Raw genomic sequence first — 27696 nt, forward strand, 5'->3', positions numbered from 1 at the left:
TGGCCATGCAACAGTAGCAAGCCACCCCGCCGATTTAGCATCCTGTCTCCAGAAATCCCTTAATTCAGCCTACAAAGTCTGAGCAGCACAAGGACAGGGACCATCCTTAAGGCGAGGGCCACAGAGGACAGAAGAATGTTATTATCTTCCACAAGCAGACTCTGACGGAGACATCCATTAAAGGAACAATAAGCTGTGACCCAGGAAAAAGACCAAGGGAGCAACTGTTCCTGTATTATTGATGTTCCCTGAGGTGGGGGGGGGGATTTAATGGCCCAAACCCAGGTAAATAGCTACATTAACATTATAGAAATATACTAATTAATACAGCCAGAGAGGGCCTGAAGAAAAGAGGTTTTCTCATTTCTATTCAAACAGTCCCATTAACAACCTTTCAAAGGGGTGAAAAATCAGGTTTTCAGGAAGCAAATGGCCTGAGCATTTTCCTAAAGGAAGGAAATGTGACCCAGTTTCAGCCACCAACAGCCATGTGTGGATGCATTTGTGAGCTCTGGGCCCTCTTCCCAGCCCCTGAAGCAGGTCCCCTGCAGACTTCACAAGAACAGGGGACAGTGGACACTCTGACCTTAGATCAACAACATCTACATTGTATGCACAGGTTAGAGACTCCTTGTGAGAAATCATGGAGATCCAAGTGGCCAGTTTACAAGGAGGGGTAATAAGGAGGCCTGGAAGTATCTCCTGATCCCACGCCCTGCTCTAAGGGCATCACATGTCACCTCATTTATCCAAGGAGAACAGCCCCTGAGGAAGTTACTATTATCATCCCCATTTCACAGATGAGGACACTGAGGCCTGGAGCCAGAGGCTGAGACCTCCCTTACCCCCAAACCTATCTGAGCACAGAACACACACTCTGGGCTCTAAGCTGGCTTATCTCAGCACTGTTGGTGAGAGGGTTTTCCCATTCCCTGAGCCTTAAAAGTGTAGAATTCCTCAAAGTGTCTGGAGGATACCTTGGCAAGACAGAAGTGAGTAGAGCCAAGATCTCTGCAGTGTTTGCTGTGGTCTTCCTAGTTGAATAAACTCATCTGACTTCCATGGTACCTTTGCCTCATTGGGCACCTCACCTCCATTTTGTAACAAATACAATGCCTAAGGGCCTATGATGTAAAAGAAAGAAAGAAAGAAAGAAAGAAAGAAAGAAAGAAAGAAAGAAAGAAAAATATAAAAGAAAAAAAGGAAAGAAAAAGAGCAAAATAATCTGTATCTTACATATTTTCATGAAACAATTTGTAAGTAATTTTAAATAACAGGTTCCCTTTCATTAATTAGTCATTAATTCATAGATGACTATCAACTGCAGCGAAGAGACTAATGGCAGAGAAAATGAAAGAATTCAGTCATTGTCAACTAAGACAGCAATTAAGAACACCTCGACAGGAGGAGGAAAGTAAGCAGCATGTAAAAAATAAATGGGTCTGAGTTTTGCATACAAATTCAAGGAATATATGTATCACAGAGCAGATTATGGGGTTCGGGGGTAGGGTTCCGAGGTGCTGGTAACCTGCCCTTCCTGGCGGGGATGCAGAACAAAGAGAAGCTGGCAGTCCAGAGGGCAGGAGGGATTCAGGAAACCCCTCCTTCTAAAAACTGCTTCCCTTTTTATAAAGCAGGAGGCCAAAAGTCCAAAAGCTCGCTAGCATTCAATCCTGGCAGGACGGTGGGGAAACATATGATAGCCTTCATGGCCGGTGGGGTATAAATTGGTTAATTTAGCAAAATCTATCAACACTACCAATGCATTCAGCCTTCCTTCCTACACATCCACTTCTACTTAAACTAGAGGTGCCACATGTGAGATGATGTCTGTGCAAGGTAGTCACAGCAGTGTGTGTGGATGACAGCAGAAGGTAGGTCTCTCAGAGGGACCTGGTTAAAATGATAATGACCCGGGCGCCTGGGTGGCTCAGTGGGTTAAGCCGCTGCCTTCGGCTCGGGTCATGATCTCAGGGTCCTGATCTCAGGGTCCTGGGATCAAGTCCCGCATCGGGCTCTCTGCTCAGCAGGGAGCCTGCTTCCTCCTCTCTCTCTCTGCCTGCCTCTCTGCCTACTTGTGATCTCTCTCTGTCAAATAAATAAATAAAAAATCTTTAAAAAAAAAAATGATAATGACCCGTTCGTACAATGCCCTACTGTATAGCTATAAAAAGAACCGAGGAAGTATTTGTGCTTTAATATGGGAAAGCTTCCAAAATACATTTTTTTTTAATTCAATTTAGTTTACTTTAACATTTTTTTAAACTCAATTTTAGTTTAACATGTATTATTCACTTCAGGGGTAGAATACTGGGACTTGTCAGTTACATATGACACCCAGTGCTCATCCCATCATCTGTCCTCCTTAATGCCCGTCACCCAGTTACCCCACCCCCCACCCATCTCCCCTCCAGCAACCCTCAGTTTGTTTCCTGTGATTAAGAGTCTCTTGTGGTTTTTCTCCCTATCTTTTGTCTTAGTTTCCCTTCCCCTCCCCTGTGTTCATCAGTTTTGTTTCTTAAATTCCACATGAGTAAAATCATATGATACTTGTCTTTGACTTATTTCTTTTTTTTAATATATATTTTTTAGATTTTATTTATTTATTTGACAGAGATCACAAGTAGGCAGAGAGGCAGGCAGAGAGAGAGAGATGGGGAAGCAGGCTCCCTGCTGAGCAGAGAACCCGATGTGGGGCTCTATCCCGGGACCCTGGGATCATGACCTAAGCCAAAGGCAGAGGCTTACCCCACTGAGCCACCCACGTGCCCCATGACTGACTTATTTCACTTAGCATAATACCCTCTAGTTCCACCCACAATGTTGCAAATGGCAAGACTTCATTCTTTTTGAAGGCTGAGCAATACAAAATGCATTCTTAAATGGAAAAAAGTAGGGCAGATAGCAACATGTATACTGTGCTGTTGTTTATGTAAAAAAGAGGGAAATTAAGAATAGATACTTGTGGTGACTTGTATATATGCACGAGCATATATCTAGAAGGACAAATTAACAGCAGTTATTACCTATATGGCTGGGAGGTAGAAACTGGGCAAATGGAAAACACAGGTAAGAAATAAACGTTTTCTGTGTGCCACTTTATGCTTTTTTGATGTTTTCGTCAAGTGCATTGCCTATTTCAAACACTGAATGTAGTCTAGAATCCCCCATCATTATATATATGTTTCTATTAACAAATCCCCTTTCTAAATTATCAGTACTTAGTCCCCCTTCTCAGGGTACAGTCTATCAGTCATTTACACACTATCAAGAACTACTGGAATTCACTACCTCTCTCTTCTGCCTGACTCAGGGCCTCAGCAAAGGTTGGAAGGTGGGAAGGTAAACCTGGATGGGAAGCTTCAGGGGGCTGGCAGGCCTGGGGGGAGGGCACACAGGGGAATCTGGCAATGGACACCAGGTCCTGAGCAGAGAAACCTGATGAGTTTACTCCATCCTCCCCCAGAGGCTTTCATGAATGGCTGTGAATCCCCACACAGCTTCACTCCAGGACCCGATGAGCTGTATTTCACAGTCTTTTCATGTCCTTTACCTCATGTACTCTTACAAAACCTGAGTCATACCTGACATATGAGGAAACTGGGTCTACAGAAGTCCGGTGTCCTTCTCACATTGACACATAAACCCATATTTAAAAAAAACACAGACTTTATTCTTTGGCCAATTTCAGCTGTCTTATACCATGGGCTACATATTTTTGCATGGTATTTGAATAGATTTTTAAACTCTATTTGTTGATTTTCCTACAAAGAAATACACTAGGTCCTTTTACCTAGGTGTCTAGTTAACCTCACAGGACAATTTGTTTTTAGAAGCTACCTCGTTGTTAAAGTAAATTTCGAAGTCATGTCTCAACATTCTAATGTTACATGATGGAAAGTTAAGGGCTGACCACAGGGGCTGCCTCTGGCCTCGTGTGTTCCTATGCCCACCACCATCCTACCCTCAAGGACTTCAATTCTTCCTTACGTCTCTACTTTTGTGTTTCCACATCACCTACCCCCTGCTAACAAACTTTGTGTTCTTTGTGTTTTTCTTACTTATTATGCTTATCTTTATTGTCAGGCATCCCCTCACTAGACTGTAAGCCCTACCAGGGCATGGATCTTCTTTCCTGTCCACTGGTGAATCCTAAGGGTCTCAAACAGGACATGGAACATAGCAGAGGCTCAAGAAATAACTTGCTAAATGCATTTCAAACTCAAAGATCAAAAATCTCCACTGGGTAAAGGATAACTCACATGCACCATTCATCTCTAAAGGGATTCTGACTTTTCAAACACACTTAGACATTTGATAAAGTAATAAAGGCAAGAAGAGCACAGAAAACTTCTGCAACAAAATAATAGAAAGTTTAAGATCAGAGGTGTTTAGAGAAAGCGAACTCAGACTTCAGATTATCCCCTGGAGGGATCTATTAAGGTATGTTCCATTAATATAATCCACGGGATGGCCTGGGACCAGGTTTTAAAAAGATCTTTGTTCTCAGAACAGACGATGCGATGAGAGATTCTACCATTACTGACTAAGGCCCTGTCTTTCTTCCATCAGAGTTAAAAGCCTTTCACATTACGCTTTCTTTAAATAAAGTTGTAAAAGAGCATACATTGGAACAGAGCACTGGAAATGTAATTTAATGGGTGAACTCCCTCCAGCTTCACTCAGTACAGAATGGATACAGGAATAATTACTTCTGACCTCTATTTTCATTAGTTAAAAGTTCCATGCAAAGTTTTCATATCCCCTGAGATGCAGCCCCAGTCAGATCTCCAGTCTGCCGCAAGATCACCAGGTATAAACAAAGGGATGGGCGGGTGAGGCATGATGGACAACTGACCTTATTAAAGGGCTTGTAAGGGGCCAAAATTATCTCCAATCTTCTCTTGCTGCATCTTCAGGGGTTGCCAATTATTTCAATGCGTATCTTGAAATTCTCTAGAAAGTGTATGAGCCCTCGGTTCAAGATGGTGAACCCAATATACACTGAAACTTTCCTCCCCACCTCATTCTCTACACTAAATATATTGGTATAATTGGAGGGGAAATTATACTACCACCATACAGTGATGCTCTTGCACAAGGAAGGAAAACCTGTATAGACCAGAACTGGATATGCCACTCCAAAAGGAAAGAGGCATGGAGGAGCCCACTGGAGGGGCCCCAGATGCCACTTACCACCAAAAGCAGAGACACTCGTGGAGTGAGAGGGGATGGACACAAGCAAGCCCAGTCTAGAACCAGGACCAGATAGCCCCTACCTGGAGGAAGGGGAAGGTGCCACCCAAGTCCCCGGTCAGCACTGCAGGCTATCCAGGGCCAATGTGGGGGATATTCAGGGACCAACCCATGCCACCAAGCTGGAACCTTCCTAAACCATTTAAGTGGGCTTGCTGGAGAGCCAGCTCCTCCTAGAAGATCCTCAAGGCAGACCAACATCTTGAAAGGCAGTTGGTAGACAAGAACAACCTACTACAGAAGTTCCAGAACACACTCACCACTCAGACTTTTTCAGGAAAAAAAAGGAGAGGAAAGGCATCACCAAAACAAGTCAATGACGCTGAACTACCCCAGTGTCAAAAGGGGCTGTGAATCACTGGGCCGGATTGACCGAGGAGGACATGAGAAGCAGAACTCACACCTAGGCAGCCATTCAGCCAGCTGGGCTATAGATCACTTTTCTGGATAATGGATAAGTGTCGTGGGTACATTTGCACCCAGGGAAGTTAATCCAAAGTAATCTTGTGGAAATGCTTTCTGTCAAGGGGCTCCATCTCACCACCCTCGTGATGAAGTTACAGAGAGAAGAGATTTGTCACTTTCCCTTCATGCCACCAGCACTGTTCCTCACTCTCTAGTGACCACGCTCCAGGGCCCACTCCCCATTTGGTGCAACGTGCAGAGCCTGGTACCTGACATTCCTGAGGGAACTCAGACAGATGCAAGTTTCTCCTCTCTGCTGGCCAGGAAGACTATCACCAGGAATCTTACAACAATATCCATTCATCCAGAAAAGTTGGCAGTGGGTTGGTTGCAAGGGAGAGAGATGCATTGTTCCAAGCTTCAGACACGGTATGGAAAAGAGCAAAAGAATTCAACCAAGAGAGATTTTTGAACATGTCCTAAATTCACGCTCGGTGCACTTTCTTTTTAAATAAATGATTAAAATGCAAATAGATGAAGTCCCTAGCAAGTCCCACTTGCTAGGTGTGCGACTGTGGCAAATGGCAACATTTCTGAACTTCACTTTCCTGGTGAGGAAGAGAGACCTTAGAACAGATCTCCCAGGATCAGTGAGATGGTGTATATAAATGATTTAGTATATAGTTCATATGTTACAGTGAGAACTCAGCACACAATAGCTCTTATGCAGACAGTGCCTACAAGCTTGGTTAAACCTATTCTTCTTCCTAGGAACTCAAGAGGACCATATTTCCCAGCCTCCTCTGCAATGAAGTCGGGGCCATATGGCCACATTCTGGCCATTGAATGGGAGCAGACACGATGTATATCACATTCTGTCCTGGCCCCTGAAACATCTCTTGTACCCTGTGTCTAGGTCTCTTTGTCCACAGCTGGTCCATAGAGTGGGTCCTGCTGAAGTAAGGGCTCTGGTAGTCTTTTGGGAGGAGGAGAGCCTCCAGAAGAGAAGAGTGGAGGTCCCAACTCACTCCTTGAAAACACTGACCATGAACACACTACTCACTGCTAAGTCAAAGAAGGATTTTATTGCTCCTATCACATCATATGATTTACCAGCCCCATTTCCTTTTTCTCCTGAAGACTTCACTCTGGTTCCCTCCTTCTTCCTGCTCCAGCCAAAATGGCATCTCCAGCCCATCATGACGGAGCTTCCTGGGGCCTACATTGGACTGGATGTCCACTAGATGAGATATCCTCCACTTGACAAAGAAGAAAAAGGGTGAGTTTTTGCTCTAGTCACTTCTATTACTACTCTACCCCTGCTCTTGACTGAGAGTTTATTAGAGCACAGACATGAAATTGGAAATTACATTCCGAGTAGATGATCTATTAGCTGCCCACTGTTACTACTGAAAACTTTGATGCCAAACATAAGAATGGTCTTTCTATCTCCAGTGTTTCAAATCTCACTCTCATGTGCCTAGGTATGGGCTCCTCACTTATCACTGTCCCCCATTATGCTAGGTGAGATTTTCCCATCTTGAGACTCTGTCTTCAGTTCTAAAAAACTGTCTTTTATAGCTGTAATAATTTCCACCCTTCTGTTTTGTGGGCCTATGAATGGTGAAATGTTATACCACCTAGATCAATCTCCTGATTTTCTATCTCTTTCTCTTTTTTTAAGATTTATTATTTATTTGTTTATTTATTTGAGCAGTTGGGGGAGAGAGGGACTGAGAGAGAGGGAGAGAAAGTCTTAAGCAGATGCCCAGCCAATCATGGAGCCCAACATAGGACCAGATCCCATAACCCCAAGATCACGACCTGAGATGAAACCAAGGGTCAGATATTCAACCAACTAAGCCACCCAGGCACCCCTCCTTTTTTTTTTTTTTAAGTAGGTATCACACCCAGTGTGTGGTCTGAACTCATAACCCTGAGATCAAGAGTCTCATGCCCTACCAACTAAGCCAGCCAGGCGTCCCTAGGACAATGTTCCAAGACGCATCCATGTTATTCATCCACAACCCTGAGATCATGATCCTGAGGTCACAACCTGAGCCAAAACCAAGAGTTGGATGCTTCACGGACTGTGCCACCCACGTGTCCCCTTTCTATTCTTTTCCTATCTGTTTCTAGGTCTTTGACATTTTACTCTACTTATAAGTAATGTTCTTAATACTGTCTTCCAAACAGGGGCGCCTGGGTGGCTCAGTGGATTAAGCCGCTGCCTTCGGCTCGGGTCATGATCTCAGTGTCCTGGGATCGAGCCCCGCATCAGGCTCTCTGCTCAGCGGGGAGCCTGCTTCCCCCTCAGTCTCTGCCTGCCTCTCTGCCTACTTGCGATCTCTCTCTCTGTCAAATAAAATAAATAAAATTTAAAAAAAAAAAATATTGTCTTCCAAACCATCTATTGAATTTTTCATCTTGGCTATCCCTTTTCAATTCTAAGGACTTTTTCCTTTTTCTTCATATTCTTTTATAGTTTTCTAATCTTGCTATTTATCCTCAATGTGGCTTTTTTTTAATTTTTATGGTAAGTTTTTAAAAATTTTTTTTGTCTTCTGTTTCTGCATTTCTCTGGGATTTCTCCTTCTCCGTTGTTTGTCCTGTCTCCTTCAGGTTAGTTGTTTTAACTCTGGTTATCCTTGAATGTCTATTCATAAAGGACTGGACCCCTAAAACCAAATGGAAGCTCTCTAGGTGTGTGTGAGCTACTGGGTTTCCTCAGAGCCAGTCTTTTCACCAGAAAGCAACCTTTGCACCTTCTACCTGGTGAGCACATTCTCTGCACTTCACATGCACTCTCTCCTAGGACTAACTTGATGGTATAATTTCCTATCCAAACAGAGACCCCTTAGAGAATAAAGTTCAGGGAAGAAAAGTGACACTATTAATGCCTACAATTAATAACCATTCATAACCACAGGGACATCAGGCATAGACCAGGACTATCCTAGGACTATCCCAGGACTTACCCAGATCTCTTTTCCTATTTCCTGATTGTCTGCCAGGAACTGAGGAATCAACAGAACTCTCACTTTGTACGTATTATTTTTCTTTCAACAAAAGTGAATCCATGTATAACTGGATAATTAAAATACATGTTCTGATTAAGGCTGCCTTTCTATTAACCACAGTAAATAGACCACATGCCCTTTTCTCCTCTTTCTCAAACCACATTAGAAGATAGTAAAGGAATAAAGTGAGTCTATAAACTTAAGGGTATGGGATGGGGAGGGGCTAGAGCAACAAGATTCATGTATTTTAGAAGATGCCATGGTAACTGGGCCTTAGGGCTGGATCCCTCCACTCTCTTAACTGCCTGCAGAAGTTGCACCCAGCTGATCATGTAGAATCCTGGGTAGGTTTAAAACACAGAGGGATGCCTGGATGGCTCAGGCAGTTTAGCATCTGCCTTCAGCTCTGGTCATGATCCCTGGGTCCTGGGATGGAGTCCTGCATCGGGCTCCTTGCTCAGCGGGGAGCCTGCTTCCTCCCTGCCTGCTGCTCCCCCTGCTTGTGTTCTCTCTCCCTCTCCCTCCCTCTCTCTCTCTCTCTCTCAATCTCTCTCTCTCTGACAAATAAATAAATACAACCTTAAAACAAAAAACACAAAGGTGTCCTGTTTTCCAGGAGCCAGAGATGAAATGCAGAGCTCAAAAAGGCAATCCACTGAAAGCCTAGTTACAGAGCCCTGGGACCCCAGGTCCTTTCTTCCCCCACGCCCACCATGTTCTGACCCTCCCTCCTCCTTCTGTATACTGGGGGTTGAAACCCTCCAACTTAGGATTGCCAAATAAAACAGAGGATGCCTAGTTAAATTTGAATTTCAGATAAATAACAAAAATTTTTTAGTAAAACTATGTCCCAAATACTGTGTGAGACATGCTTATACACTAAAAATTGTTCGTTGTTCATCTGAAATTCGAATTTAATGGAGAGTGCCATATTTTTATTTGTTAAATCTGATCACCTGATGAACAGAGGACTGGGGGGAAAATACTTGAAATTCACAGCATCCTGATGTCCACTAAGGGTGGTCAGGAGAAGCTGAGATGAGTCCCCTGTTTTTACACCTGACTTGTTCAACTTTTTTCTTTTTTAATATTTTATTTATTTATTTGACAGAGATCACAAGTAGGCAGAGAGGCAGCCAGAGAGAGAAGAGGAAGCAGGCTCCCTGCTGAGCAGAGAGCCCGATGGCGGGGCTCGATCCCAGGACCCTGGGATCATGACCTGAGCCGAAGGCAGAGGCTTTAACCCACTGAGCCACCCAGGCACCCCTGTTCAACTTTTTAATTCTATTTGATTTCTTCTAAAGAATGGAACCCAATTTCTCTGTTGTCAAGTCAGTTTTTTCCTTTACAACTTCTTCTACTGCTTTAATTCTGAAATCAAAAACACATCTGACTAGATGATGTTCCGGCTCTATTTAATAGTTCCATTTCTTACATTTACTTCCTTAATCTATCTAGAATTTATTTTGGATTAAATTAACAGGAGGCTGAAACTCAAATCTTTTACCCAATAGTTAACCAGTTGTGCACTGTTTATTAATAACCTTACACTTTCCTAGTGATCTCAGACCACATTTACCTTTACTAAACACAAATGCAAGAGTTGGTTTCTAAGCTAGATACTTTATTCCATCAATCTATGATTCCTGAGCCAATGCTATACCATTTTTGTTACTGTAGTTTCAAACACTATGGCAATAGTCTTCAGTATCAAATAACTCAAGCTTCCTCATCATTGCCTGAATTGTTCAAAATGTACTTATTCTCACCTTAATTCTCAGCATGTTCCAAGATAAATATCTGATAATTACATGTGTAATTTTTAATTTTCTAGTAGCCACATTTAAAAGTTAAGAAAAAAAAAGTGAAATCAATTTCAATAACACACCTGGTTTAATCAAATACATCCAAAATGTTATCATTTCAACATGTAATCAATATCTTTAAATTATGAGATAGTTCACATTCTTTTAGTGGTACTATGTTTTCAAAATCTATGGTTTATTTCACATTTAAACAATATCTCCACGGACACCAGTCATATTTCAAGTACTCTGTAGTGAGCAGTGGCCCCATGGCTATGAAATAAGACTGTGCAGTACTAAGTAAACCACAGACTCATTTTAGCAAATTGTGTCTCCCATGAAATACAATAATAATAATTTTGAACTATCAATAAGGAAAATACTTTCACACCAAAATCCTGACATCCCAGCCAGAAAATATTCCTATTTTCCTAAACACTTGCCTAAAATGGGGGGAAAAAATGGGAAAACATCAGAAAAATCTATGGGTCAATAAAATCTCACAGCCATTGGACCCTAAGTCACAGAATAATATGAACTATAGCACCCAAGAACAGCTCTCCCTACAGCATTGCACCTGCTCTGACAATTAAGGCAGGAGTGGATACTGAAATGAGAAAAATCACAAGTACATACTAGAGATCTTTTACATTTTATTTTACCTGGTGCTTTCCTCCCAGCTGGATATCCTCCACGAAAGCTAGGAAATGAAATTGGTATCACAGAGAACATCAGCTCAGCATTCTATGCTCAGAAACCCTCGGTGTATTTTATTTGGTGGCAAATTATTCAACTTCACAAACACCCTTCTTACATTTTTGAAATTATTTTTCTCCTAGTCAGTACAATAATTTGAGGGGCTACAGCAACATAGACTTAGTACAAAGCATTTTATACTAAATTACTGAAAATGAGAAATTATGTCTGCTCTGAAATAAACAACTGCCCAACAAGAAGCCAATGCAGAATGCTTAGAGATATTAGCACAAAGCCTGGGGCGGGATCTTAAGGTGGGAAAAGGCCAGGGATGGGAGCTTAGAGTGTGGGCGGTACAGTCAATGTCCCCACCGGGCTCCCAATTGTGTGACTCACAGCAAATCCCTGCCTGCTCAGCTGCATCAGACACAAAGCAAGCGGGTGGTTGGGTCTGACGGGCATTTCCCACACTTCACTATTTATGGGCCCAGGTTGTGATGGAAGCTGTATCCACCTACTTCCTATACCATGGGTCAGCAAACATCTTCCTGTGAAGAGCCAGTAGTAAATGTTTTCAACTTTGTAGGATAATCTCTGTCACAGCTGCTCAACTCCGTCATCGCTGAATGAAAGCAGCCATAAACAATATGTAAACAGATGAGAGAAACTTTGTTCCAATAAAACTTTATTTACAAAGCACAAGCACCAGGCTGGATTTAATCCTCAGATCATAGATTCTGACCCCCTGTCCTCTGCTACTATGTACCTGTATTTTTACTTTCAAATTGATTCACTTTATTAATGTTAATATCACTAAGGGAATAGCAGTATCACTTTCTATATATAGAATATATTCAGGAACACAAATATATGATAATTTTTTTTTTAAGATTTTATTTATTTATTTGACAGAGAGAGGTCACAAGTAGGCAGAGAGGCAGGCAGAGAGAGAGAGAGAGAGGAGGAAGCAGGCTCCCTGCTGAGCAGAGAGCCCGATGCGGGACTCGATCCCAGGACCCTGAGATCATGACCTGAGCCGAAGGCAGCGGCTCAACCCACTGAGCCACCCAGGCGCCCCAATATATGATAATTTTTAAACGATCACAGACCACCTCAGTGGTCTTGTACACTGCACTTGGAGAAATGCTGCTTTTAATGACAGTTAACAGCCTCGGAAGAATCAAGTTTCTCTGGTGTCCTCCTTTAAGATTCTTTTGTCATAAAAAAGAGAGAGAGCAAGAGACTCTTAGAGATGCCCTCTGAAATACTGAGAGATAAAGTGATGTGATATGTGAAAACTGCCTCAAAATAATGCAGGAGGCAGAGGAGGGGAACGGCAGGGGTACAGATGAAACCAGACTTGGCCAAGAGTTGAACCGTTGAACTTGGAAGATTTTATTATTCTGTTTTGTATGTGTTGTAAGATGTCCACAATAAAAAGAAATCCATAAGTAAAACCAAAACAGGGAATATGATCGTTAGGCTGAGGAGGGGGGTCAAGAAGAAGGTAAAGAAGGAACGTAAGGGTTTAAAAGGAAGGAGAGGGGCGAAAACAAAGGGGAACGGGAATAAGAAAAATGCAATAAATCTCAGAAAGCCAATGGCCTTCTATTCCACGACAAACGTAAGGAGCCAGGTACTTAGGAGCTCTTGGCCACTACTTAGTACAGGAAAATCAGCCAAAGAATAGAGGTTTTGATGGATGGTCCCTGCCAGACCCATGCACTCGGGGTCTAGCGCAGGGAGGCCTCTCTAAGCCTGGGCTGCGGATGATGCCACCAGGCAAACCCAGAGAGCCCGTCACCCCCCGGAGCCTGAGGGACAAAACCACAGCCTTGAACGGACAGATAGGAAACCTTGAATTCCACGGAGCTCCCAAGCAGAGTGTCTTCCTTTTATACAATTCCACGTGAGGCTCAGTGCCAAAGCAGGAGAACAAAGCCTTTTAATGCGCTAGAAATGGGCCGGTTTAATTTCATTGTCCAGACATACTGGAACTGAAGCATAAAAAGTGAGCAAATGGTATAAATGAGCAAAGAGAGCCCCGCAGAGCCACTGGCCCATCAACATCGTATTGAGGGAGCCTGGCCAGACGCTGCCAGCTGGTTTACAGAAATACCCTGGGCCACAGGAAGCCGGAGGCTCTGGCCTCACACCAGGCTGCTGGCCCTCGCTGGTTCGCAAGAAGAGGGTTCAATGCACGTTAAAATGCTCTCGGAGAGGCTCTACCAGGCAAACAGAAGTCAGGCCTTTCTGGCAACAGTGGGTTCACTGCAGGAGACCTCTCGGGTGGGGCCACAAGGAGCCTATTAGGATGGAGGCTCTTTTAGGTATTACAAAGACAAAGACACACAAAGAATCACAAAAGGCCCCTCTTCTTTGTTATGCACAGGTACAGAACAGAACCAGCTTTTTAGATCTTAAAGGTTAAAAAAAGAAAAGTCTGATAAGAGTCACCAATGTAGCCTCTGGTCCCTCTCCTTCCTTAGAACTTCATACACGCTGTTCTGACTTTCATCGTGAAGGTGTCCAAAGATACACACAATATCACTTCCCTAATCAAAGCCCAAACCCAAGATTCTCACTTCTTTAGAGAAAGTGGTTCTCAAGTGGGTCTCTGACACCTCAAAGGCTAGACACATTTAACTCCAGGTTGGAGACGGTGAGGAAATGGGAAAGGAGGGGTTTCAGACATGGCCCACCAAAGAATGTTCAGGAAACCAGGAAATGGAGGAATGAATACGGAAAGGATGGGCTCAGTGACCGTCCCTGTTCAGCCAGTCCCTCAATGGTCCCTTTCCACTCACGGGACAGCTCCTCTCAACGCCCTGTGCATCAGAGATGCTCACACACAGAAGTTCTGAAGCTGTAAGATCCGAAACAAGTGGAAGCCATCACGGTGATGACTTCCATTGTGATGACACACAGCTCAAGGAAGGAACTGTATCCACCAGCTCCTCCTCCTCGGCTCCCCTAAGACATCAGTGTAAGACCAGACAGGGAGGGCGAGGGGAGAGTGGTACCACAATGAATGATGAGTGCACGAATGAATGAAAAGAGCTTCTGATAAGTTTTGAAATGGAAAAAGTGCTTAAGGTGGTTCCACACTGGGTTCTGGCATACCATGTTTTCTGGGCACTGAGAAGGGACAAGGACATGAGGCAGATGCCATCACCATCCTGCAGACGCTCAAGTGCCCGTGGCCGGGGCTGGCGGACTTGGGTCTGCAGTGAACTTATTTCCCACCATACACATGTTTAGCTTCTCCAGGACCTGACGAACCCTGTTAACAGATACTCTATTCTGCCTTAACAGCTCATGAATGAAGATGAGGAAAACCTGAGCTAGAACAGCCTTTCAGACTTGGCCCTTTGTATAATAAATTTTAAAATTGTTTACTAATAAGTCCCACAACAGGTTTTATATAAACTTTAATGGGGAAAAGTGAAACACGTTTTACTGTGGATCTCATAAATAATGCAAAAGGTCTAATTTACCATAATCACGCCTGGCATTTGTCGATAATGTATCGGGCACTTGCATTATTCCACGGACGCAACTGCAAGGCAGCAGCCCCTCATCCGGGTTTGGAATTCAGTAAATCCCGATACCACCTTGATCCCACATGCAAAAATGGCCATCTCTGAAGACATTCGCCTGGGCAGAGGCTGGAAATGTCATTATTTTCTGTGGCAAATTAAGTGGGAAATTACCGAAAATGCAATTTAAATGAGGAATTTTTTCCGAGACATAAATATTCATAACTCACCAACTGACAAAGCCCTGCAGACGCCATAGGAACCGCTTTATAAGAAGAGCTGATTCTTCCAGATTCGGTTTGTCAGTGACAAGATAATTTTCAGAGCAACAAATTAACATCTCAAAAAGAACAGGGAGGGCAATGATGTGTAGGCAGGAGGCAAGCTGAGGTCTAGCAAAGGCGTATTTGAACAACTCTCCTGTGAGGATCTACCCCGGAAGTGTCCAGGCGTCTGTCCTGGGAACTCATTGCCCACCCCTCCCTTCAGAGGCCAGATTATGCATTCTTAATCTGATAAAACAAAAGCCCCCCTTTTTAAATCACCACTTGGGAATCACCACCTCCTTTACTATCCTGAAATGAAATTCAGATAATATCAACATATTTTTTTTAATTGGTAATATTCCTGACCTGTCTCATAAAAGAGAATCAAAGGCAAGTGGTTTATGGTAAAGCACTATGTATTAAGGTAGTTAAACACTTAGGCACAGCCACACTAAAAAACGGAAACAATCAAATGCTTGTATCTCTACTAGGAATCACCAAAAATGCGACTGCTCCCCGTGCAGGTGGACGCGGATGTGTCTTTATGACTATTAATATTGTCCTCGGAGATGTGACTGCCCCAAAACACAAAGAGCTACTGATGACTCATGGTGTTCATGCCCCAGGAAAACTCCGTGTGTAGGAATGCCAGAAAACTTCTTTCAAAAGTGTGTTTAGGGGCACCTGGGTGGCTCAGTGGATTAAGACTCTGCCTTTGACTAGGGTCGTGATCTCAGGGTCCTGTGATTGAGCCCTGAGTCAGGCTCTCTGCTCAGCAGGGAGCCTGCTTCCTCACATCTCTCTCTGCCTGCCTCTCTGCCTGCTTGTGATCTCCCTCCCTGTCAAATAAACAAATAAAATCTTAAAAAAAAAAAAAGTGTGTTTAGATTAGATTCGAGGCTCAAATTCGATTATGAACAGGTTTTTCACCTGCATGAACATCCAGCAGACTATCTGCTAGTCATGAGGGACAGGGGACAATGTCTCCAGAAACAGGGCTGACATGCTGAGCCAGGGCTATAGAGTTGGCCAACAGAAGGTGCCTCCCCCACCCACCTGGCTAAGAGCTGGACAGCCCAGTCTCCTCCTTTCCTCATTACCCACCTTTGGACATATCACTTTTGACATCTGTGGAAGTGGGGACAAGAACTGCGTGGAGCTCAGAGGGCTGTGAGGCCCCAATGGTTTACTACTTTTAAAAGCTTCCACCAGCACACAATGAGGCTTCCATAAATACTAGCCACCATGATTATCACTGCGTCTTTGTGTCAGTCTCTCTCAGAGCTAAATCTAAAGCCAGATGGAAGGGGAAGCAGAGGCAGGGAACAGAGTAGATGGCCTAGCAAAGGCATGTGGACAGAAATAAGCCAGGCTGAGGAAGTGTGTTTAGGACCTTGGACTTGATCCTCATGGGTCAGTGTTCCAGCCCAGATCTCATGCATCAGAACCACCTGGGACAGCAGGTGGACAGCCTAACCCAGATGTGCTGAACTAGAAGTCTGCAGTGGGGGAGGCCCCAGAATGTGTGGATTAGGTGACTTCCCCCATGGATTCTGAAGTCCTGTGAGGTTCCACAACAGCTGGCTGTTAAGTGACCAGGTCAGGTGTGCTTTGCTGGCAGAGCAACCTGGTGGTCATATGGTAAATGGGTCAGAGGAGGCACAAGCAGAGACAGGGAGGCTGGGTAGGAGGCAGTTCGACTTAACTGGTAAGGGCCCCCTCCATATGGTAAACAGCCAGGAGAAATATTCCAGACAAAACGTTGGAAAGATAAAGTAGAAGAGATGCAGGAAAGAAAACAGGGTTTGGGTTTCTAGCTGAGGCAACTGGAAGATATTCCCACCATCAGGTCTCTGCTTCTCAGTTGTGAATTTAGTGATAGTTCCTACATATTGTGAGCTGACTGTCGGTCAGACCCTAAGAGCTCAACATCCCAGTGAGGTAGATACCCTTCTCCCATCTTAGATAAGAGGGCACAAAAAGGCAGTAACTTCCCCATGGCCACATAACCAAAGACCCCACAGTGGAGGCAGTGCCAGGACCTAAGACACCGACATTCTGAAGCATGTGTTCACAGTGGGCTCCTGCACACTCCTGTAGGTCTCAGGAGTCTGTCTGGGCATTGCTGTGGTTTCCATGACTTTGCCAGAGATGTGTGTACAGATCACACTCACCCTGCCTCAGTCAGAACTTGTCACCCACAGGTTGCATGGGGAAACAAGTGTCAAGTCCTCTTTGCAGAAGAAAAAATAACCACTGTTTGTAACAGCAAGCATTTCCCATTTAGCATAAACTCACCACGGGCATATATTTTTGTCAAAACACATCATTTATGTTAAAAAGAGAAGTCTTCCCCTCCACCCCCAAGCAATCTCTAAAAGAACTTTCTGGAAGTGGGAGGATGAAGGGCCACCCACTCTTGAATCACTTGGCACTCCTGACTGACAGGGAATTAAAAAAAAAAACACAGCATACCAGGTTTTATCATCATCAATGGCATACAACTTTCTAAAGACAAGTTGCAGGGAGAACATGAATGCACTCAAAGGCAGCTGTCACATCCCCAATAAACCCAAATCTCCAAACAAAGTCCCTCAATGTCAATGTATCCCAGAACCTTCCACTTTCAAATTCAGGGTAGAAACAGCAGAGGAGGTATCCATGTACAAGAATACTGGCAAGAGCAGCAGTTCATGTTTACAGAGAACTTCCTTGCCCTCCAGCTCTGCGTTCTACCTACGTTCTCTCTTCCTTTCTGCCACAGCCCTGTGGAGGCCGGTGTCATTATCCATCATTATCCCCAAATATCAGAAAACAGAATCCCAGAGAAATTACATAACTTTTCCCAAGCCTAGCTCTTTAAAATCAAACTGTCCAGAGTAGGACTAAACACACACACACACACACACACACACACACACGGGCAGAGACCATGTCACCCAGTTCCACATACTCGGTCAGTTCAATGTGAAAACACAGACAAAAAAACAGCCCATCTCTTTCCAAGGAGCTCCCTGGATACCAGATTAGAAGTCCATTTAACGGTTTGGATGGTTCAGCATGATTATAAAACCAAAAATACTAAGCAAAGTAATATTATGATAATATCATTGCTGATGATGTTTTAAAAAAAAAAGAAAAAGGCGTTAGAACATTAAATATGGCCAGAAGGCAGAACAATTCTCATTTTAAAATCATTAATCTGATGTGATCTCTCATTACAAAAAGACATTGACGATTACATGTTTGTCCCCTAACCCAGCTTGTTGAAGCCGCTTGAATTCTGTTTGTCATTCAGGGGACGGAATGGCTGCTGTGTCTAAGCTTTGGGGCTACCCTCCATTTCCCCAAAGCAGGATGTGAACTCCACGGGAGTTCTCCACAACTGCCTCTGAGTTGGTTCACTGTAACTGAGGCAAATCCAACTCAACAAAGGGAACGTTTCCTTCAGCTTCCACCAACCTTGGTCAAGCAGCACACACCACACCAGGTTCTGATATTATTTGCCTTGGTCCCAGGGACAGTCCTTGAAGGGCTTTCTGTCATTTTAGATAGTGGTCCCCATTTTACAGATGAGAAAAACTGAGGCTCAAAGAGGTTCAATGTTTTGTTCAAGATCGTAGGACTACCAAATGGCAGCGTCGGAATTCGAAAGCAGCTCTACAGATTCTAACCCTGTGTTCTGCCTGCTGGACTGTAACACCTCTGATGTCATAAGAGATGCTGGGAAAATGTTGCTAGAACATTTTACTTAGAATCCTATATGATCTTACAGGGAGAGTAGGAAGAAAGAAATTTGCTTTCCCTGGAAGCACAGTGGCTTTTACTGTCAGTGGCGTCATTGTGAAAAAGATGAGAAAACACACCAGGAGGATCACTTTGAGGTCCACATTCAAAGCTTTCTACAGACGGGATCTCTGAGAGTGACAGGCTTGAGATTTAAGCTGGAGTGAAAATCAAAGTTATAAGGATTTGAGGTTTTAAATCCCTAGATTTCAGGAAGGAGGAAAGTGGCACGGGGGCCAGTGGAAGGGCTGAGAGAAGCGTCACTCACCTAGAACATAACCTTCGAAGCACTGGCAGGAGGTCCTAAATCTTGTATCCACCGCCTTTACCTCTCTGCCTTCTCTACAGGGAAGAGGATTTTCAGAAACACTTGTCCTTTACCTGCCACTAACGCTTTGTAATAACCTACCTCTAGATTTTAGGAGGATGGATTGCTGTATGTAAAGACTGAAAAGTAGAAAATTATCTGTGTGCATTAGCCTTCATGACACAAGAATAAAAAGTTCCCTTTGCAAAACTTCTAAGGTGAAGGTGTAGAGGGCTTGAATTCTGCTAATAGGGAAGACAGGCCTGCCCCGTGGAATCCAGCTGCTGAGATTGGGCGTCTGGCTTTCTTGCCTTTGTTTCACACTCAGTGGGGTGGGAAGAGCTTCCACCAGGCCACCTCAAACTCTCACAGCCCCACACAACTTCCTCCTAAAGCTGGGTGAGAAGCAGCCCTCATCCCACCTCACATGGCACATTGGTCTAGTGCGTGCCCCCTGGGAGAGCGAGGACTCCTCCTCCTTGTTGCCTCCTGGGCTCTAGATCTCAAAAGATGGTTGGAGGTATGGGGGAGTGAGGAATAAGGCCAGCTGGAGATCCACAGACCACTAACTGCCTTTGTGTTCAAATTTGGTTCTACCCTTCCCTGGTCTTACGCTAAAGCTATCTATCAAGGTGAACAGTTACGTAATCTTTATAATGGATAGAACATCTATTAAAATCCCTTGTACCTCTATGGACTCAGAACTCATCAAGTCTCTACAAGGTCCTGGTATTCTAGTTGTTATTCTCTTTCCTCACTAGATTATGCCCAGGACTGACTTCATAATTTATGGAACTGCATGTGAAATGAAAATGTAGAGCCCCTTATTCAAAAGTGATGAAGAATTTCAAGAAGGTGGCAGTAGAGTATTAAAGCAAAGGTGGGTCCCTCTCAGTGTGGGGCCCTCTGTGACTGCACAGGACACACGTTCGTGAAGCTGTCCTGATTACACCAAACTATAAAAGTCCATGAGTGCAATTCTCTCTTGTTTTGAAATATTCATATAAAATTGTGTATTAAAGACACAAACCCGTTTGGACTAGAGATACCACATATGGGATCAGCAGGCTGGTTTCAAGGAAAGCCTCTTTTTAATCCTTTTAGCTATGATTATACAAATATAACTTTCCACTGGGTCTCTTCGGGGAACCCAGTCCTTATCCAAAGGCTTCCCAGTTGACAACCTGGCCAGGTGGAATGGAAAAATCAAAGTTTCTGATCATAAAATCTAAGGATTCTTTCAACAAGTTTGAGTCCTCATTTCCAAAGTAAAATGTAAAGGGGTTCCATTAGCTACGGTTTCCAATAAAATATGCAGAGGCATGCCAAAGGCTCAGACACCTTGGTTTCACTTCTGGCTGAGGCTAGATGTATTGAGGGAAGGGTGGAGAAAATTCTACTGACCTATCAAAGTCAGTAAAAGGCCAAATCCATTATCTTAAGTTGCTGGGGGGACAAACACCACAAATGACAACAGAGTGGCCTGCCAACAACTAAATGAGTGGCACTCCACACATTTTGGTGGTTAATATCTCTACTAATGTCACTCAACTGATAAACAGAGAAACTAGCCATTTTGGAAATTTGGGATCTGTCCATTATCTATGACCTGGAAAAGGAATAGAGAGTAAAAGTATTATCTTGGGACTACTGTCTGGCAGAAAACAGCAAGTATGACCTTTCATTTGTTTCAGGAGCAGGAGAACACTTATGGTCTCATTCTAACTCCAAGCAGCCTTACCAAAGGAATGTAGACTCTGATACTTGGCTTCCATCAGAGGGTGATCACATCCTAATCTATGACAGATGGTCAAAGGTGGCTTGAGTACAGTCCTGAGTGCATGGTAAACACAGACTCTTTGCAAAGAATGCCATTCTTGTATTCAACACCTATGGCATCATCAACAGAGGCTTTGCTAGGTTCAGCTGGGTTGTGTGTCGCTGTCCTTGGTGCTGAACTGTCACCTGGCAGCCTTGTTCCTTCAGGGTAATTCCTGCACGTCCTCAGCAGCTACTCCCAGTTTTTCTTAGTTCATCTTTTACACTTGATAAAAGTGGATGTAACAATGGGGGAAAAAATGGAACAAGCATAACCATGACCTATGTTTAGCAACCTACATAATGAGTTCTCAGGACATATGCTCCATAGCTATAAATGTTCTTCTAAGTGGCTGACTGGGAAAGCACGAGCCCCCCACCCCATTATTACCCTGGTGCTGTATCAGTGGACCTTACAGTTATTTGGGAGTTCTACTTTCTTTGTGAGGAATGTCTGGTACCCTGCCCCTCTATATAGTGAACATCAGGTCTTCCTTAAACATCCAAGTCAATCGTGACCTCACCTGGGAAGCCTTTCCTGACTGCCTAGTTGCCATTTCCAGACAGACACACAGTGATGCCTTCCTCCACACCCCCACAGTGATTTATACATTGTTATCCCCTAGCCCTGAAGTTCTGAGTTTGTGTGTCTACTTCCTTTATTCCAATATTAGCTCCTTGAAGAAAGGACTTATAAGAACACAAAATGGTATCCAATTATTTCAATTGTCAAGGCTTTAAAATCTCTAGTTTCCTTCTACCTAGTTCCTATAAGATCAAAGTGAGACACAGACATGATGGTATTTAATATTCAACTGGGTACATGGAGTTTTATTTGCTAACATCGAAAACAAACAAGAAGGGCAATCAATCACTGTAGACACAGATGGAGTCATCTGGAGGCTGAAGGCCAAGATGTCAGATGACTCTCCCAAGGTCACCCTATTCATCAGCAGTGGCATCAAGATAGGACCCGCCCAGCTCGCCAGGACATGGAAAGTCACTACACCCCGCAGTGTTCCTAGAGACAGCAGCAAAAGGGGGTCAAAATGCTGAGAGATTATTGGATTCCCACCAGTGGACTCTGGGACAGCCATGATGTCTTTTCTAGATGAAGGCACTTTAGACTCTAGGGAATGTCAGGCCAGCCTTCCTCCCCCCCACTCACCAGGCTAGCTCAGGATCACAACCATGCCTAGAAGTCAGCAGAGCTTCTCATCAAGGAGGCAGGTGAGAGTGAGGCTATCATGATTTCAGAGATGGAGAGGACAGTCATTGAATGAGCACTTGGGCTGGATCTGAGATTTTTAAAGGCTCATTCCCTTTTAATTCACCTACTTTATTTTAATATTAACTCAGTTAAATTTTTTTCCAGAAGGTGTAAGGAAGGAGAGATCTCATAAATCCAGATACAGCAGAGAGCACATTAAAAATGCAGTTCTATTATCTTAAAACTAGAGATGTAATTAGAGCAGTCATGTAATATGAAGAGAAATTACCAGGAAAAAAATATTTTAAAGACCTGGGTGAAAAGAGAAAAAGGTCTATATCACTTAATCTCTAATACATGAAGAAAGAAGGAGAAAAATACGCCTTCAGATCTTTCAAATACTTCCCCACTGCCCCCTAAATTATCATTTTCACTCAGCTTTTCTGTTCCACATGCATAATTTACCACAGTGCACAGGAGCCTCATTTCTTCCTTTCTTTGCTTGAGAAGCTTATATTCTGGGAGGATGTGAAATTCATCCCCAGCTTCATTCAAATGATCCATGTCCTTGAGGAAACTTGAAATTTTTGTTGGGAAAGAGCATTTCCTCCTGCTGTACTTACGATGAACTCTAAGAGTTTCCCAAACAAAACGCTGTATCAAGCTATCACAACACCCTATTTATCCAATAAGCTCCCAGGGAGGTCCTGCAGTGTGCCTGATACACTGTCCTCATTGTCTGAGCTGAAGATACACACGAGCAAAAAGGTCTTTGCCCCAAGAGCTGGAAGTTGGACCAGAGACGGGAGGGAAGGGAATGAGTGACGACAGCACATTCCTTAGGGCTATGATAGAGGAGGCCATGGAGGGCAGGTCTCAAGCTGTCCTGGGACTCCAAGAAGGCTTCTAGGAGGGAGACTGAGTAGGAGCTATTAAATCAAGGCATGCTTTACAGCCAGAGGGACAGCACAGAATGTGCAATAAAGTAATTGGAGATCAGGGATCTACTATGGATGGGCAAACTATGACCAACAGGCCAAATCCAGGCTGCCACCTGTGTTTTTATAAATAAAGTTCTATTGGAATACAACTATGTCCATTCATTTATTTACTGCTTTCACCCTATAATGGCAGAATTGCAACAGAGGCCTCACAGCCTACAAAGTCCAAGATACTTAAAATTTGGACCTTTAAAGAAAAAGTTTGTTGATCCCTATTGTAAAGGATCTGGCTTTGAATACCTAGACTAAAAGGCTTGCGAATATAATTTAACCTTTAGATGTTGTGTGACTGACTTCTGAGTATTTAAAACCCCATTTCTAGAGGTGTGCTTCAAACAAATTAAAATTTGGGGTGGTAAATAAGATTGGAAAATGCCAGGAGACAAAATTAAACAGGTTTCTTTCCTCAGGACTTTTCAGAGACTTTAATATGCAAATGCACAATTGCCAAGAAAAAAACTGAGAAAGTAGAATTTCCCAAAGTCATCTTTCAAAAAACTCCTTTTGTGAAGATCCTCTCTTTTGCAAGAAAGCCATTTAATTTTTTTTTAAGATTTTATTTATTTATTTGACAGAGAAAGAGATCACAAGTAGGCAGAGAGGCAGGCAGAGAGAGGAAGGGAAGCAGGCTCCCTGCTGAGCAGAGAGCCTGATGTGGGGCTCAATGTGGGGCTCGATCCCAGGACCCTGGGAACATGACCCGGCTGAAGGCAGAGGCCTCAACCCACTGAGCCACCCAGGCGCCCCAAGAAAGCCATTTAATTCTAACATATGTATTTCTTTTTGTATCCAAAAGAAACTATGTTCAGGATAAAACATAGCTTGGAAACCTCTGGACTCAGTGAGCCATTTGGAAAAACTAACCTAAAAAGTACAAGAATCACAACTTTGTAGTACTGAAACAGGTTTTTCCATTACTTCACCTCTCAAACCAATGGGCTCATTACTGCCCTGTGAACAGAATCCCAACATTTATGAATAGAACCTACCAGAAATAAAAATTAAAACAAACAGAAAACAAACAAAACCCTCCCACATCCAAGGCGTGGGGCCCTCTGGCTCGGGCCCTCGGTGTATTAAGAATACAATACCCAGTGAACACATGAATGGTCTCCACCCCACGGCACCCGCGAAAGTCATTTTCCTCATTGAATGGAACCGGTGGTAATGGCTGGGATTCTCACCTCGCACAGAATCTTGCTGACAGAAAAAAACACTGTAGCACGCCGCTATGAGCTCTGGAAAACTCCGGAATCCCAGTTCCAGAGAAAACCTCTCTCCGTTCTCGCCCACATTCACTACTCTCAATCAAAGGAAAAATAGAAATGCAAGCCAAGAAGGGATGAGAACATGAAACACGGTTAGGAGAGGCGCTCATCTCCCAAAATGGATTCAATTCCATCTGGTGTAATAATAACCTGTATAAACCATAAAGAGCTTCCACAGGGGATGGCTCATTTCACAGAGGAATCGACTATGAAGGTAAGGGGGGAAATAAGGCTGGGAGGGGAGACAACTGTGCTAGGGGGCACAAATGCCCTGTTCTCCTATTCCTGATACAGGGCACAATGCAAATTAGAATCCAGATATACAGACTTGGGGCTGGTGACACAGACTCTTAGACCCTGTGTCTATGCCTCTGAAATTGGAGAAGGGGAGGGGGACCATAAGGCTTTAGCACAGAGCCTGGTACACAGTAAGTAATCACAGAGGTGGATGATATCCACTCAGATGAGGGATGAACGCCTAGCACACTCTGGGGATGGAGCAAATGCCAAGGCCCCAGCATCTGCCCTCAAGGGTCTGTTGCGTGTGAAAAATGTTCAGACCGACTCTTTTGGGGCTCTGGCTTTTCCCAACTAGCCAGAACCTCTGGTCACTCTGATCCCCTAGCTCTGTAAGCACACTTGCGTCCTGCACTCAAAGAGACTGACAACTACATGTTCTTGTGCTCACAACAACTACGCCCCCTTTGAACTTGACCTCTGACAGAGGAGTCTCATCTACGACCATCACAAATGCACAAGGACAGATGACCTGAGAAAAGCAGGTGACTCTACAGTCTGAGGCATTTCCCTGAACTGAAAGGAAGTCAGTCCAAGACAAGAGAAGTGCTTCCATCAGTCACTGCTGGAAGGCTTTGCTGAAGAGTTTCTTATTTTGTGGCTCCTGTTAAACTCCGGTAAATGTGAACGTAGAAACAGAGAACACAATGCACCAAGGTATAAAAAAACAAACAAACAAACAACAACAACAACAACAAAGCCCTACAGGCTTCCTCAAAAGAAAAGCTCTAGCAAGGCAAAGGGTATCTTAGCAAAGAGCCTTGAGTACCGGAACCAGTGTGCAGATCCAGCCCTGCTCCCAGAGCAGCCATGTGACCCTTAGCAGCTGCCTCTCCTTCCTGGGATCCACGGTCCCCGCAGCTGAGCCAGGAGGGAGACCACCAAAAGCTCCAGGACTACCCATTACCCTCAACATACACCATGCTATGACCCAGAAATGGGTATGAACTACTATGGAAAGGTGGAGTTTCCTTGCTTTTCTTTGGGTATATTTATTTTCTGAACGGCAAAAAATAATTCGTTTTTTAATCTCCGATTCTCCAAAACCCAATTTCACTCTCTTGCTCCCCGGTAACTGTGGTGGTTTTTATTTCAATTTCGTTGGGTATAAGTAAATTACATTTCGCAGTGCAAAAATGTTCTTTGGGAGGACAAGGTCAACTTCAGGGGGGGAAAAGAATAGGGAAGCTTCATCTCTGATTATTTCCCATAATGACATGTAGATTATTTTTTTTTTAATGGAGATGAATTGTGATTTAAAGAACTGTTGTCATAATGGGCTGTGAAATAAACTCAGAAATAGGCTTTCCTACCAATGCCCGACAGATTAGCTCCTCTGTTAACTGAATTTGTGTCTCAGCCTCTATTCACTGCTCTGATTGTTATTTTCGAATTGTCACTTGAGCTCTATGGGGCTTCCAGGATTTATTTTCTGTCCTGTGCTACGATAAGCAGTCTCTGCCATCCCAAAGGAAACCTACAGCGAGGAAGGGATCGCCAAGGGCCCACTTCCCGGGTAAGCACTGCCAGCCTACGAAGAGCACTCAGCCATAGTAACCAGAAACCCAAGCAGAATTAATTGTGAAACTTATCTAATTTAGCCACTCTAAATCAAATAAGGTAGGAGCATTCACTGCAGACTTCAGCCTCTGGATTTTCCAAGGCAGCATCAAATTTCTCCCGAGTTACACTAGCACGCTCTTCCCCTCTGTCCATTAAGAAAGAATGTATTTACTTACGCTGGGGACAAGCGGATTCCCAGCATCTGATTTTATTTATCACCCAGTCTCATTGCAGAAAGCTGTTTGTTACCTCTCCTTTACACTTATAATAAAGGGTGACAATATTTATCAAAAAACTCATTATTATGTGAGACAAAAAAGCTAAAATTGGATTTTCAAAATAAAAATAGCAATCAAGCAAAATCTCATTTAAAGCAAATAGACTCTTCCAGTCTGACGGGGTTATTGAATGCTGATGAGCTCTCCTCCGTGACGGCTGGAGAAAGTTGTACTGCTAAGTGGCTTACACGAAACACCCTCATTTTTCATCAGTTCCTGGCATAGAAAGTATTTGCACTAAAATTACTTTATAACTTCAGTTTGGGGGCAAAATAAAGCCTACGTTTGATAAATATTGTTGCCTCTAAACACATTTCCAGAAGGGTTTATTTATCGACCATTTCAAGCCCACTGGATTATTTGAGGTATCAAAACCAGCTTCCAAATTTAGATCTTTGCTTCAAACCACTAAAAACATCATTTAAAAAAGCAGCTCACATGTTCTGACAGTTTACTATGTGCCAGACTCTGTGCCCAGGACATCCACGGTTTCCCCTCCCCTCATGCCCCGAGGGGCACCTAACACCAGAACACAAGGACAGAAGAATCAGCTCCAGCCCCCGTGTCCACAGACAACCCACTTCCTCCTCAATAAAACGCATGTGAAACTCGGGCCAGCTCCCAAGAATTGCTTACAAAGTAAATATGGCAAAGCACTTGAAAAACATTATTAATTAAAGGTGATGGGCTCCAATCCTGACCCTGCTCATCGGCTGTGACACTGAGGCAAGTCATGTGACTTTCTAGGACAGATTTTCACAGGAGCATACGTTTTAAATCCAATAATTTATTTATAATTAACTGAAAGTAATTAGCAATGTCTCCTTCTGTCGGTATGCCCAACCAGAACTATTGTTTAAATGCAGAGTTATTACTTTTTTAAAAGTTTAATTGTAAACAACCAGTGTCCTTAATAGAATGTTAATCATTAAATGGTATAATTCATCCTTGGGGAAGTTTATTTACTTTTACAACCCCTCACGGTAGCTGTTACTGCTAAATATGAATATCTTGATTAATAGCAGCAACATAATTGGTGTCCAATACCTATTCATCACTGCAGCTCAATTTCTTTATAAAGTACCCCCTTATAGAATAAATAAGACCTTCATGTTCTACCTGACAGCGTGATTAATGACCCTACAATCAAACCCTTTTACATAGTAAGTGAAGGGTGAATA

General features: G+C 43.5%; 1 protein-coding gene across 2 annotated transcripts in view; it reads right to left on the bottom strand.

Annotated features, from left to right (window-relative positions):
• The window catches only part of CACNA2D3 (calcium voltage-gated channel auxiliary subunit alpha2delta 3), an 863447-nt gene that overhangs the window by 776235 nt on the left and 59516 nt on the right, over nucleotides 1-27696 (bottom strand). The window contains exon 1 of one of the 2 annotated variants that reach the window (XM_044253364.1): nucleotides 24294-24335. The exons of the other annotated variant lie outside the window; for it this stretch is intronic. The gene's annotated coding sequence lies outside the window, so the exon portion shown is untranslated. Of the gene's footprint in view, nucleotides 1-24293; nucleotides 24336-27696 lie in introns of those variants that run through there. 2 annotated transcript variants of the gene reach the window in all.

Source organism: Neovison vison, chromosome 6, assembly GCF_020171115.1.
Source record: "Neovison vison isolate M4711 chromosome 6, ASM_NN_V1, whole genome shotgun sequence".
Classification (NCBI taxonomy): Eukaryota; Metazoa; Chordata; class Mammalia; order Carnivora; family Mustelidae; genus Neogale; species Neogale vison.